This window comes from Nicotiana tomentosiformis, chromosome 4 (genome assembly GCF_000390325.3).
Source record: "Nicotiana tomentosiformis chromosome 4, ASM39032v3, whole genome shotgun sequence".
NCBI lineage: Eukaryota > Viridiplantae > Streptophyta > Magnoliopsida > Solanales > Solanaceae > Nicotiana > Nicotiana tomentosiformis.
In genome coordinates, this window is record NC_090815.1 from 49249068 (window position 1) to 49259890 (window position 10823).

The 10823-nt window shown below is 38.3% G+C and overlaps 1 non-coding gene across 1 annotated transcript; it reads right to left on the reverse strand.

Moving 5' to 3' along the window:
* Positions 1–242: 242 nt before the first annotated feature.
* TRNAN-GUU (transfer RNA asparagine (anticodon GUU)) lies at positions 243–316 on the reverse strand. Its single transcript has one exon. It is a non-coding gene; the product is annotated as a tRNA-Asn (tRNA).
* Positions 317–10823: the final 10507 nt, after the last annotated feature.

The following is a 10823-nucleotide window of genomic DNA, read 5'->3' on the forward strand; positions in this document are numbered from 1 at the left end:
CAAAAAATTACGGAAGTATGATACTTTTTAGAGTGATCTTTATGAGTGTCAAGGTCAAAAGTTAATAGTGTTATTTATGGGGCAAAGGGAGGGTCAACACTTATTATACTTGAAATTTTGCCCATGGGGCAAACGGAGTCTAAAATTGTAAGACCATCCACTTTAAGGGTTATTTATCTACTTCATCCGACCCGGATGGGCAGCTATATTTGTGGTATTGAGGAAAAACATATACAATTATACGCTAGAAGGAGGGCTTGAACCTCCGACCTTGTGGTTAACAGCCACACGCTCTAACCAACTGAGCTATTCCAGCTGCTGCTCGATCAGTTCCAGGTTTTAATTTATTCAAGAACTTTAGTCTGCTCTCTCTGACAGCATTCGCGCCTATTTACTAAGCTTTTAAAGTTCTTTTTGCCTCTATACTATGAAAGTTTCTTCATTATTCAATGGAAATATTTAATTATTATAGATCTCGTCAAAAATTGATACAGTATTTGATAAATCCACCACAAGTTTTAGTCGATTTGTCAAATTTGTAAAATAAGACTCTTAACATATATTATGGTTCATGACGTAAGAGTTTTGATCAACATCAATATTAGCCGTAAAAGTGGATGATGCAACGAAAAGAACCTAACTTCCTCTGTGCTTATTATATGCTTTCAATTGGTAACTCAAGACAATGCTAAGTGATGGTGAGTGCTCTCAATTGATACACTTTTCCTTAATTGTTCAGGTTGAAGCATAATTAACTTCGTCGTTATCCCGAATTTAGTGATGTCTACCACTTTTTGAGTTGGATCGTCCTTACTTCCTATTAATTGTGTGAAAATAAATTTTTTGGTTAGATATTCTTAATGCCTTTAAAATAAGATTTCTATTGTAAATGAAAATCTTTTAGAAAGATGACTTTTTGTACTAATAAAGTTCAAACGTCCGCTCCACCGATGGTGTACCCAAGATTTTGTACAAGCGGGTTCAATCAAAGAATACGGTAGTCGATTGTAGGAGTGCAACAGTAAACACAATTTGTGTACAACTCTTTTTTGTTCATCAGATCACTTCAAATAAAAAAAAGTTAGGGAGAAATTTTAAAAAAATAACAAAAAAAATTCGTCCTTTATTTTTTTTAAAATTTATCTATATAAATTAACAAATTTTATTTTAGAAAATTTAGCAATTTTAACCAAAAAGTATTTAACCTACTTAAAAATTATATTATAACTCTAAGATATTTAACATACAAAGTTGTTGCAAACAAAAGACAAGGAAAAAAAAGAGAGTTACAAGCTAAACTAATTTATACAAATTATTAAAGAAAAAGATATTTACCCGAAACTAAAATTTTGAGTATAACACAAATTAATGATTTCAATATAAACTAAACTAAACTTAACTAAATTAAGATTATAAGTAATTTCGATAAAGCACTAGAACAAAAATTCACTTTGTAGAAAGGTTTTAATTTTTTGAAGTAAAACGAAGAAGTTTAATAAAAATTGCTTTTATTGGATTTAAATAAAGAAAAGAAATAATAAAGAGAAGTAAGAAAACAAAGAGTCAAAGACAAAATAGGAAACATCAAGCCCTAATTAATTATATAACCTTGTAATCTTTAGTGTTTTATCAACCCTTGTTAATTACCTCGATATTGGAGAGCTTACAAAAAACCAAGCGTTTTCATCATAAGAGCTTCGAGAGTGCGGTAAGGTTTCTGCTTTTCTAACTCACCATTACCATGCTTTTTCTTAATTGCTGATATGTTGGTAAGTACTTAAATATTTTGTTCCCCATGTTTCAGTGTTTATGTTTCCTCAAATTATCATGATCTTATGTTTTACAAACCCAAGAAAAGCTTTAATTTTCAAATAGGATTAAATTCATGAACTCAAAAGTAATGATCGTGTCCGACATTTGTCGAGACTTTGGATTATTATGTTACATTGTCGTATCATTCGAAGTAACGTACTATTGTCCTTTTATTACTATACATTGTTGTCCGAGTTTCTTAAAAGATCAAACTCAATTAATTAATAAAGGTAAAATACATAAAGTCCCAATTAAATTTGTCCAAAAAATAAGTTTGAACACTTAAACTAAACGGGTATTCTTTTATCCCCCCTAAATACATCTGAAGTGAATTATTTTCCTCCTTAACAGCTGATGTGGCAAAAAAATAAAAAGAAAACAAATTAAAAGCGTGTACATAACAGAAAATAAAAAAATAAAAAAAGTTTCTGTCTCCTTCTTCCTCACCCCTCGTCCCTTTCTTTTTCACAGATAGTGCAATAGACTATTGAAGCTTTAATCCAACTAGAAACCACCCAAATCCTTCACCAATTGTCACAAATTTAAGATAGACTCCATAAATTGCACCCAACAAAATCCAGCAACACCCAACTACTTCCACCGCTGCCATGGCCATCTCCGGAACCTCCACTTCCTCGACCACCTTACAAACCCACTTCCAAATTTTCTTCCACCATTTTTCACTTCTGAAAGCACATTTCTTCCTCTTATATTCACCATTAACACCACCGAAGTATAAATCAAATTGGGTATTACATATATTTCTTCTCTTGGAGATTAATTTCTTGGCTCATTTATGTCAATTTTTTGACTCACACTTGTCGTCTTGATGCAAGGAAGAAATTATTATTAGCCTTATTATAGGTACTATTGTGAAATATTATGGTGAAATTTATCTCATAAATATTGGAGAACGTTAATTATGGTTTTTGTGAAGATGGAGGGGGACGATGGTGGAGAGGTGCTGAGGACAATGGTGCGACGAGGTTGGTGGTTTAGTAAAAATCTGATGATTTGTATGAAGAAGAGTGGAAATGGTGGATTATTTTGGAGAGGAGGATGAAACATGTAGGGTGGGGTGAGGAAGAAAGTAGATTAGGCAAATGGAATTTAATTTGTTAAATTTTTAATGATTTTCTGATGTGGAAGCTGATGTGGAGCGAGTGTACTACACTGCTCAACTTATGACTGGGTTTAGGTCTAACAGGGAGGCATTAATTTCATATGAACAAGAATAGGGGGGAGGGGTAAAAGAATACCTGTTTAGTTTAAGTGTTCAAACTTATTTTTTGGACAAGTTTAATGGGGTCTTTATGTATTTTACCATTAATAAACCCCCTTATTTCAATTTAGATGATATAATTTGACTTGACACAAAGTTTAAGGAGCAAAAACTTTGTGGGGCCATGGCATTTGTGTGACGATAAATGCTTCTCATAAAGGGTAAAGCAAGTAAAATGAAAAGTGTAAAGTTAAATTATTTTCAAATATAGAAATGTGTCATATATTCTTTTTGAAACGAACTAATAAGGAAAGTGTGTCATTTAAATTGAAATAGAGGGAGTAACATATTTGAAACTTTTACCAAAGAATCACCCCGGCCCACTTGGTTGAAATTGAAATCAAGACCAAATCCCGATTATACATTCATCTTCGAGTCTAAATATGTGATTTGTTTCAATATCCGACCTCAAATCGAGGTCTAAATCTCTAAAATACAAAACCCTAAGTTCCTATCCAAAAATCCTAATATACTCTATGAAAATCTAGACCTGGGAGATAAAAATCTATAAAATGTAATGGAAATTAATCAAAATAAGTTAAACTTACTAACCCTCGAAGTTGGGATGAAAATCTCTTCAAAAATTACCTCCCACAAAGTCTAGGTCTCAAAACTGAAATAAAATAAGTTAATCCCAAAATCCTCTATTTTTACCCTGGTGCAAAAATCGCAATTGCAAACTCTTGTTCACAATTACGCAGCTCACAAATGCCAACCACATGGTCGCAAATACGAAGTGGCCTTGGAGCTTCAGATGTCGCAAATGCGACACATACTTCACAATTGTTAAGGTCGCAAATGCGACTCCAGTTTCGCAATTGTGAAGCTGGCCTATCCCATCCATCTTTGCAAATGTAAGGCCCACTTTGCAAATGTGAACCTCGCATTTGCGAGCAGTTCATCGCTACCAAGTCTTTAAAAATAACTCGAAATTAATTCGAAACTGCCGATCCAAACATCCAAACAAGTATAATAACCTTACATGAACTCGCTCGTAGGATAAAAACATCAAAATAACATCTACAATCAAGAATCAGACATCAAAACGCAAAGATTCCAATGTTCATAAACTCATTTTTATAACTTTTCGCAATAAGCACCAAAGCGGCCTTGGGTCACCTGGGACCCCAATCAGATATGCGTACAAGTCCAAGATCACTATACGAACTTATTAGAATTGTCAAAATACCGATCATAGATCGTTTACCAAGAATGTTGACTGTGGTCAACTCCAATAACTTTAAAGTTCAAAACTCAAGTTTTCTTTTGTAAAAACACATTAACTTTTCGAAAATCAAAACGGACCACGCACACAAGTCTTAAATCATCAAATTAAACTATTCGGAGCTCTCAAACCATGCAACAAAAAACTAGAACTCAAAACGACCTATCCACCCGTTACAATGAGTTTGTCATACTAAAAAGTCTTTATAAATCAAGATCACGTAAGCATTTCTTTCTGCATAATTTGTAACCTCTATCTTTTGTGCAGTAACACTTCTACACCATATTGGTAACAATTGTTTTTCGGCGAAATATATAAATAGTCTTGAAAGTTATCACTAACAATCAATAAGACACGTTAATTTAGCTAGTGACCATTTAGGCACTTTTAGTTAGCAAAGGTGTGTTTCATGAACACTTGTAGTTATAAGACCATTGCGTGATCTCACTCTCTAGTGACATGTCAAATGAACAAATGAGAAAATGACATGTGTAATTTTTATTAAAACAATTACCACATGTAATATTTAACAAAAGAGAAAAATAATAATAATGAAAAAAAGAAGGAAAATAAAAATTTATAAAAAGCTCCTTCATCACCATTTCACGGAGACCAATATCGGTCCTCGTCTTTCGGATTCGTATCTAATTAAAGTCACTTTCTCTCACTTAATAGATCTATCTGGTCTAATAATTTTCCATCAACAACTATATTATCCTTAGTCACCATTTTCATTTCCACACCCTCCCCCTTTATTTTGTTTCTTTCCCCCCCCCCCCCCCTTCCCTTTCATTTCAGATTCCCTCATCATCCTCCTCTTTCGTTTCAGATCTCTAACCTTCCACCCCGTCGTTAACCAACCCATTAGGTTTTAAGCGCCACCGCCACTTTTGCCACCTCAGATTGGGAGGAATTTGAGATTGTCTTCTCTAAGCAGATGTGGCTTCTAAAATATTCACATTTTCGTTTATTGTAAAAGTAATCGAGCCTATATTTCATGACCAATCAGAATCGATCACAGTTACTATGAAGGGGAATTAGAGATGAAGATGATATTGTGATGAACCAATAGGTCATTTATAGTTTTAATCTTTATTTATGTATTCAAAATCTCGATTAGCTCTGTTAGTCTTTCTCGTTTTTCGTGCATAGGCCGTATCTTTTTTCGGAAGGTTTTTATGTGAAAAATTGACAAAAATATGAAATTGTACCTTAAAACTCATTTGAATTGACTTCGGTCAACGTTTTGAGCAAACGGACCCGGATCAATATTTTGACAATCTCGGTGGGTCCGTATCTTAATTTGGGACTTGGGCGTATGCCCGAAATCGAATTCGGAAGTATCTAACTTGATTTATCATAATTTGTTGAAAACTAGAAGTTTAAAGGTTTAAAGAAATTCCGAACTTGACCGTAGTTTGACGTTATTGCTACCGGGTCTGAATTCTTATTCCGGAACTTGGTATAAGTTCATTGCAGTATTTATGACTTGTCTGCAAAATATGGTGCAAAATGAAGTTGATTTGATGTGATTCGGACGTTCAGTTGAAAAGTGGCATGTTCTTAAGTTTCATGAAAATTTAATTCGTTTTGGTATCCGATTCGTAGTTCTAGCAGTTATTTTGATATTTTGATCACGCGAGCGAGTTCGTATGATATTTTTGGACTTGTGTGCATGTTTGGTTTGGAGCCCGAGGGGCTCAAGTGAGTTTCAGATAGGCTATAGATATTTTTGAACTTAAGAAAATTTCTGGTTTTGGCTTCTGCTGTCATCTGGTGTTTTCTTCTTTGCTATCGCGAAGATACTCCCGCAATCGCGAAGATACTCCGGCGATCGCGAAGAGTAATCTGAGCTGGGGGAGCTTTTCTTCATCGCGAACGTGATGGCTTGTACGTGAACGCGAAGCCTTGGGGGTTGCCCTTCGTGAACGCGGGCAGCCTTTCGCGAACGCATAAGGTTGAGGGACCTCAGAAGGGGACCTGTGATTTGCTCTACACGAACGCGTGCACTGGCTCGCGAACGCGGCTGGCCCTTCTTGAACGCGAAAAAAGGCCTGACGCCCAGATCTTAAAACATTTCAAAGTCGGGATTTCACCCATTTTCACCATCTTTTCATTAGAACTCGGCCTAGAGGCGATTTGGAGGAGAAATTTCATCACCCTTTCATAGGTTAGTATACTTTAACTTATTTTCTTCCATTTTCATCATCACCCATTAATTTTTAGCTTTAATCTTTGTTCTTTAATGGTAGAAAATTAGGAATTTAGGAAGAATTGGAGGTTTTTGAAAATTTCGGATTTAGACCTCAAATTGGGGTCGGATTTCAAAACTAATTACATAATCGGGCTAGGGAGTGAATGGGTAAATAGATTTTGGTCCGATTCTCGGGTTTTGACAAAGCAAGATCGGAGTTGACTTTTGTTGACTTTTTGGAAAAAATATAAAGATCTTAACTTTATGTATTGTAATTTAATTCCCTAGCATTATTTGATGTTACTGTGTCGTTTATGGTTAGATTCGATTAGTTTGGAGGCGGATTTGAGAGGATAGGCCCCGGTAGAGCTTTGATTTGCTTGCGGATCAAGGCAAGTGTTGGGTATAACCTTGATTTGAGGGAAATAAGAACCCTTGAGCTATGTGATATGTGAAATTCATGTGTAACGGCGTATATGCGAGATGACGAATATATATACGCCGCCAAAACACTTGTTTCCCTGCTTTTCCGCTTTTCATTAGTTATTTTATTCAATGTCTTAACTGTTACATGCTTTAAATACTTCCCATGCCTTTATTTGCTACTTGTCATTTATTATTCTAGTGTTAAAAATATTAAATTCTCCCGTGCTTCCATGATTAACTTTTACTTTCCTTAATTGACTTACTTGTACCCTTTAGTTGTCATTTATTTGACTTGTCTTACTGCTTAGTATTAATGATAGTGGATTCTTAATTTGGGACGAGATTTTCTTTCTGGTTCTGCTTCATATTCGTTAATCGTAGAGATTCTTGTGACTCGAATTATTAAATTGATTGCACTTGTTGATTTATTTATATTGTACGATGGGATCGGGTTGCGTGCCGCATCAGGTCAAATAAAGGTGGATTGATACAGTATAATAAGGGAGGATTTATATTGATACAGTGGGATCGGGTTGCGCGCCATAACAGGTGAAATAAGGGTGAATTGATATGGTGAAATAAGGGAGGATTATGATATTGACTCTGATTATATGGTGGGATCGAGTTGCGCGCCGCAACATATATTTACTTATTATTATTGGTATTTACATGGTGGAATAGGGGAGGATAGTATTGTACGGTGGGATCGGGTTGCGCTCCGCAACAGTTTATGTGTTTTCTTTTTCTTATTGTGTTGTGTTGACTTCGGTACTTTCGTACAAGACTCTAAGGATTGGTATTTTTGGTATTTACTGATTTTCTTTGAGGATTGAGTTATTTTCATGAGTTAACTGCCTTATTTCTTTTCCGTATTTTCCTTTCCTGTCATTATTTTATACTGCGTACAAGTTATTGTAAGTGACCTGCCTTAGCCTCGTCACTACTTCGTCGAAGTTAGGCTCGACACTTACATAATATATGGGGTCTGTTGTACTCATACTACACTCTGCACTTCTTGTACAGATTTTAGAGTCGGTCCCAACGACGGTCAGTAGATTGCTCGGGTTGACTATCAGTACGGAGACTTGAGGTACAACTGCTCAGCGTTCACAGCCCTGATGTCCCCGTCTACCTTATCTTAGCTGTGTATTTTCTTTCAGAGAGCTTTACTTTCATTCAGACCTTTATCTGTATTATTCTAGTAACTCGTGCACTTGTGATACCAGATTCGGGGTTGTATCAGATATTTCAGTTATTATGGTTTTCCGCACTTGCTTCAGATTTATTTCAGTTATTTCGGTTACTTTATTATTATTTAATCTGAACTGTTAAAAATGGATAAACTATTCTAACGTTGGCTTGCCTAGCAAGTGAAATATTAGGCGCCATCGTGATTTTATTCTATCATTGATGATTGAACACTCATATTCTTGTTCTCTTACAGGTGGTGAGAACACGTACTGCATTTACCGCCGGATAAGAGATGGAGCCCCCTCTAGCAACTACGACTAGGGACAAAGGTCGAGGCCGAGGTCGTGCCAGAGGCCGAGGCCGAGGCAGAGCTTAGCCTAGAGCTCGAGCAGCACCACTGGCAGTGGAGCCTCAGGTAGATTTTGATGAGGAGGTTCCAGCCCAGACTGTGCCTGTTGAGCCAGCTCAAGTCCCGGAGGGGTTCATAGCTACACCAATGCTTCAGGACGCTCTAGTCCATTTAGTAGGCCTTATGGAGAGTGTGGCCCAAACCGGTACCTTTCCGGTGGCCCCAGCCATCTCTCGGGCTGGGGGAGGAGCACAGACTCCCGCTACTCATACCCCGGAGCAGGTGGCTCCCCAGTTTCAGACTCCAGCAGCCCCGACAATTGGGGTAGTTCAGCCGGTTATTGCGACACAGGCCGGTGATAGGCCCGCTTTGCCTTCTGAGGCTATGTTGAGGTTGCATAAGTTCACCAAGCTCTTTCCTGTTCATTTTAGTGGTGCATCTTCTGAGGACCCACATGATTTTCTGGACCGTTGACACGAGGTGTTGCCCAATATGGGTATAGTTGAGACCAGTTGAGTCAATTTTGAAGCATTTCAGATGACTTGTTCCGCCCGGAGATGGTGGAGAGATTATATGTTGACTAGACCAGCTGGGTCGCCTGCACTTACTTGGGATCAGTTCTCACAGCTATTTCTAGAGAAGTTCATCTATGTCACCCTGTGAGAGGAGTACCGCATGCAGTTTGAGCAACTTTAGCAGAGTGGTATGACTGTCACCCAGTACGAGACTCGATTTATGGATTTAGCTCGTCATGCCACTATCTTGCTTCCTACTGAGAATGAGCGAGTGAAGAGATTTATTGATGGGCTCAATTACACTATCAGGCTTCAGATGGCCAAGGAGAGAGGGAGTGATATTTCCTTCCAGAAGGTTGTTGATATTACCATATATATCGAGTTAGTTCGTGCTTAGGAGAAGAGGCCGGTGTTAGATAAGAGGCCCCGTCATTCGGGTAGTTTCAGCGATGCCTCATCTGGAGGCAGGGGTGCTTTTGGTAGAGACCATCCTCCCAAGCCATTTCATTTAGTGCTTTGGGCATCTCACAGTGCTTCAGTGGGTCATGGTCCTTATGTGCTTTATTCTGGGCAGCCAACCTACAGCGCACCATTAGCTCTTATCAATGCGCCTCCGATTTAGAGCTATCACAGTGGTTATCCGACCCGTTCAGGTCAGCTTCAGTTTCAGTAGCCACAGCAGCAGGATGGGTGTTTTGAATGTGATGATATTGGGCATATCAGGAGGTCCTGTCTGAGATTATTGGGCAGCATGCCACAACTGAGTTCTCGTGCCATGGTTCCGGCACCAGTTGCTCCACCGCCAGCTCAGCTAGCCAGGGGCAGGGGTCAGGCAGCCAAAGGTGGGGGTCAAGCCATTAGAGGTGGAGGTCAGGCCGTTAGAGGTGGAGGCCAACCAGCTAGAGGCCATACCAAAGATGTTGTTCAGAGTGGTGGGGCCCAGCCCCGATACTATGCTTTCCCAGCTAGGCATGAGGCCGAGTCACCTGACGCCGTTATCACAAGTATTGTTCCCGTGTACCATAGAGATGCCTCAGTTCTACTTGATCCGTGATCTACTTATTCCTACGTGTCATCCTATTTTCCTTCATATCTAGTTATGCCTCATGATTCTTTGAGTGCTCTAGTGTGTATGTGTCCATACCTGTGGGAGATTCTATTATTGTAGATCGTATCTATCGCTCGTGTGTAGTTACCATAGGGAGTCTTGAGACTAGTATAGATCTTCTACTTCTTGATATGGTAGATTTTGATGTTATCTTGGGTATGGATTGGTTGTCACCTTATCATGCTATATTGGACTGTCACGCCAAGATGATGACCTTAGCCATGCCGGTGTTTCCACGATTAGAGTGGAGGGGGAATCTTAGTCATTCTACCAGCAGGGTTATCTCATTTGTGAACTCTACGCATGGTCGAGAAGGGATGTCTAGCTTATTTGGCCTATATCCGTGATTCTAGTGCGGAGGTTTTTTCCATGGATTAAGTGCCAGTTGTTCATGAGTTTCTAGAGGTGTTTTCTGCAGACTTGCCAGGGATGCCACCCGATAGGGATATTGGTTTCTGTATTAATTTGGCTCCGGGCACACAACCCATTTCTATTCCGCCATACTGTATGGCCCTGCCGGAGTTGAAGGAGCAATTGTAAGATTTGCTTGATAATGGATTCATTAGACCTAGTGTCTCACCCTGGGGTGTGCCTGCCTTGTTCGTGAAGAAGAAAAATGGGTCGATGAGGATGTGTACAGATTATCGGCAGTTGAACAAAGTCACTATCAAGAACAAGTATCCGTTATTGAGGATTGATGACTTATTTGATCAGCTTAAGG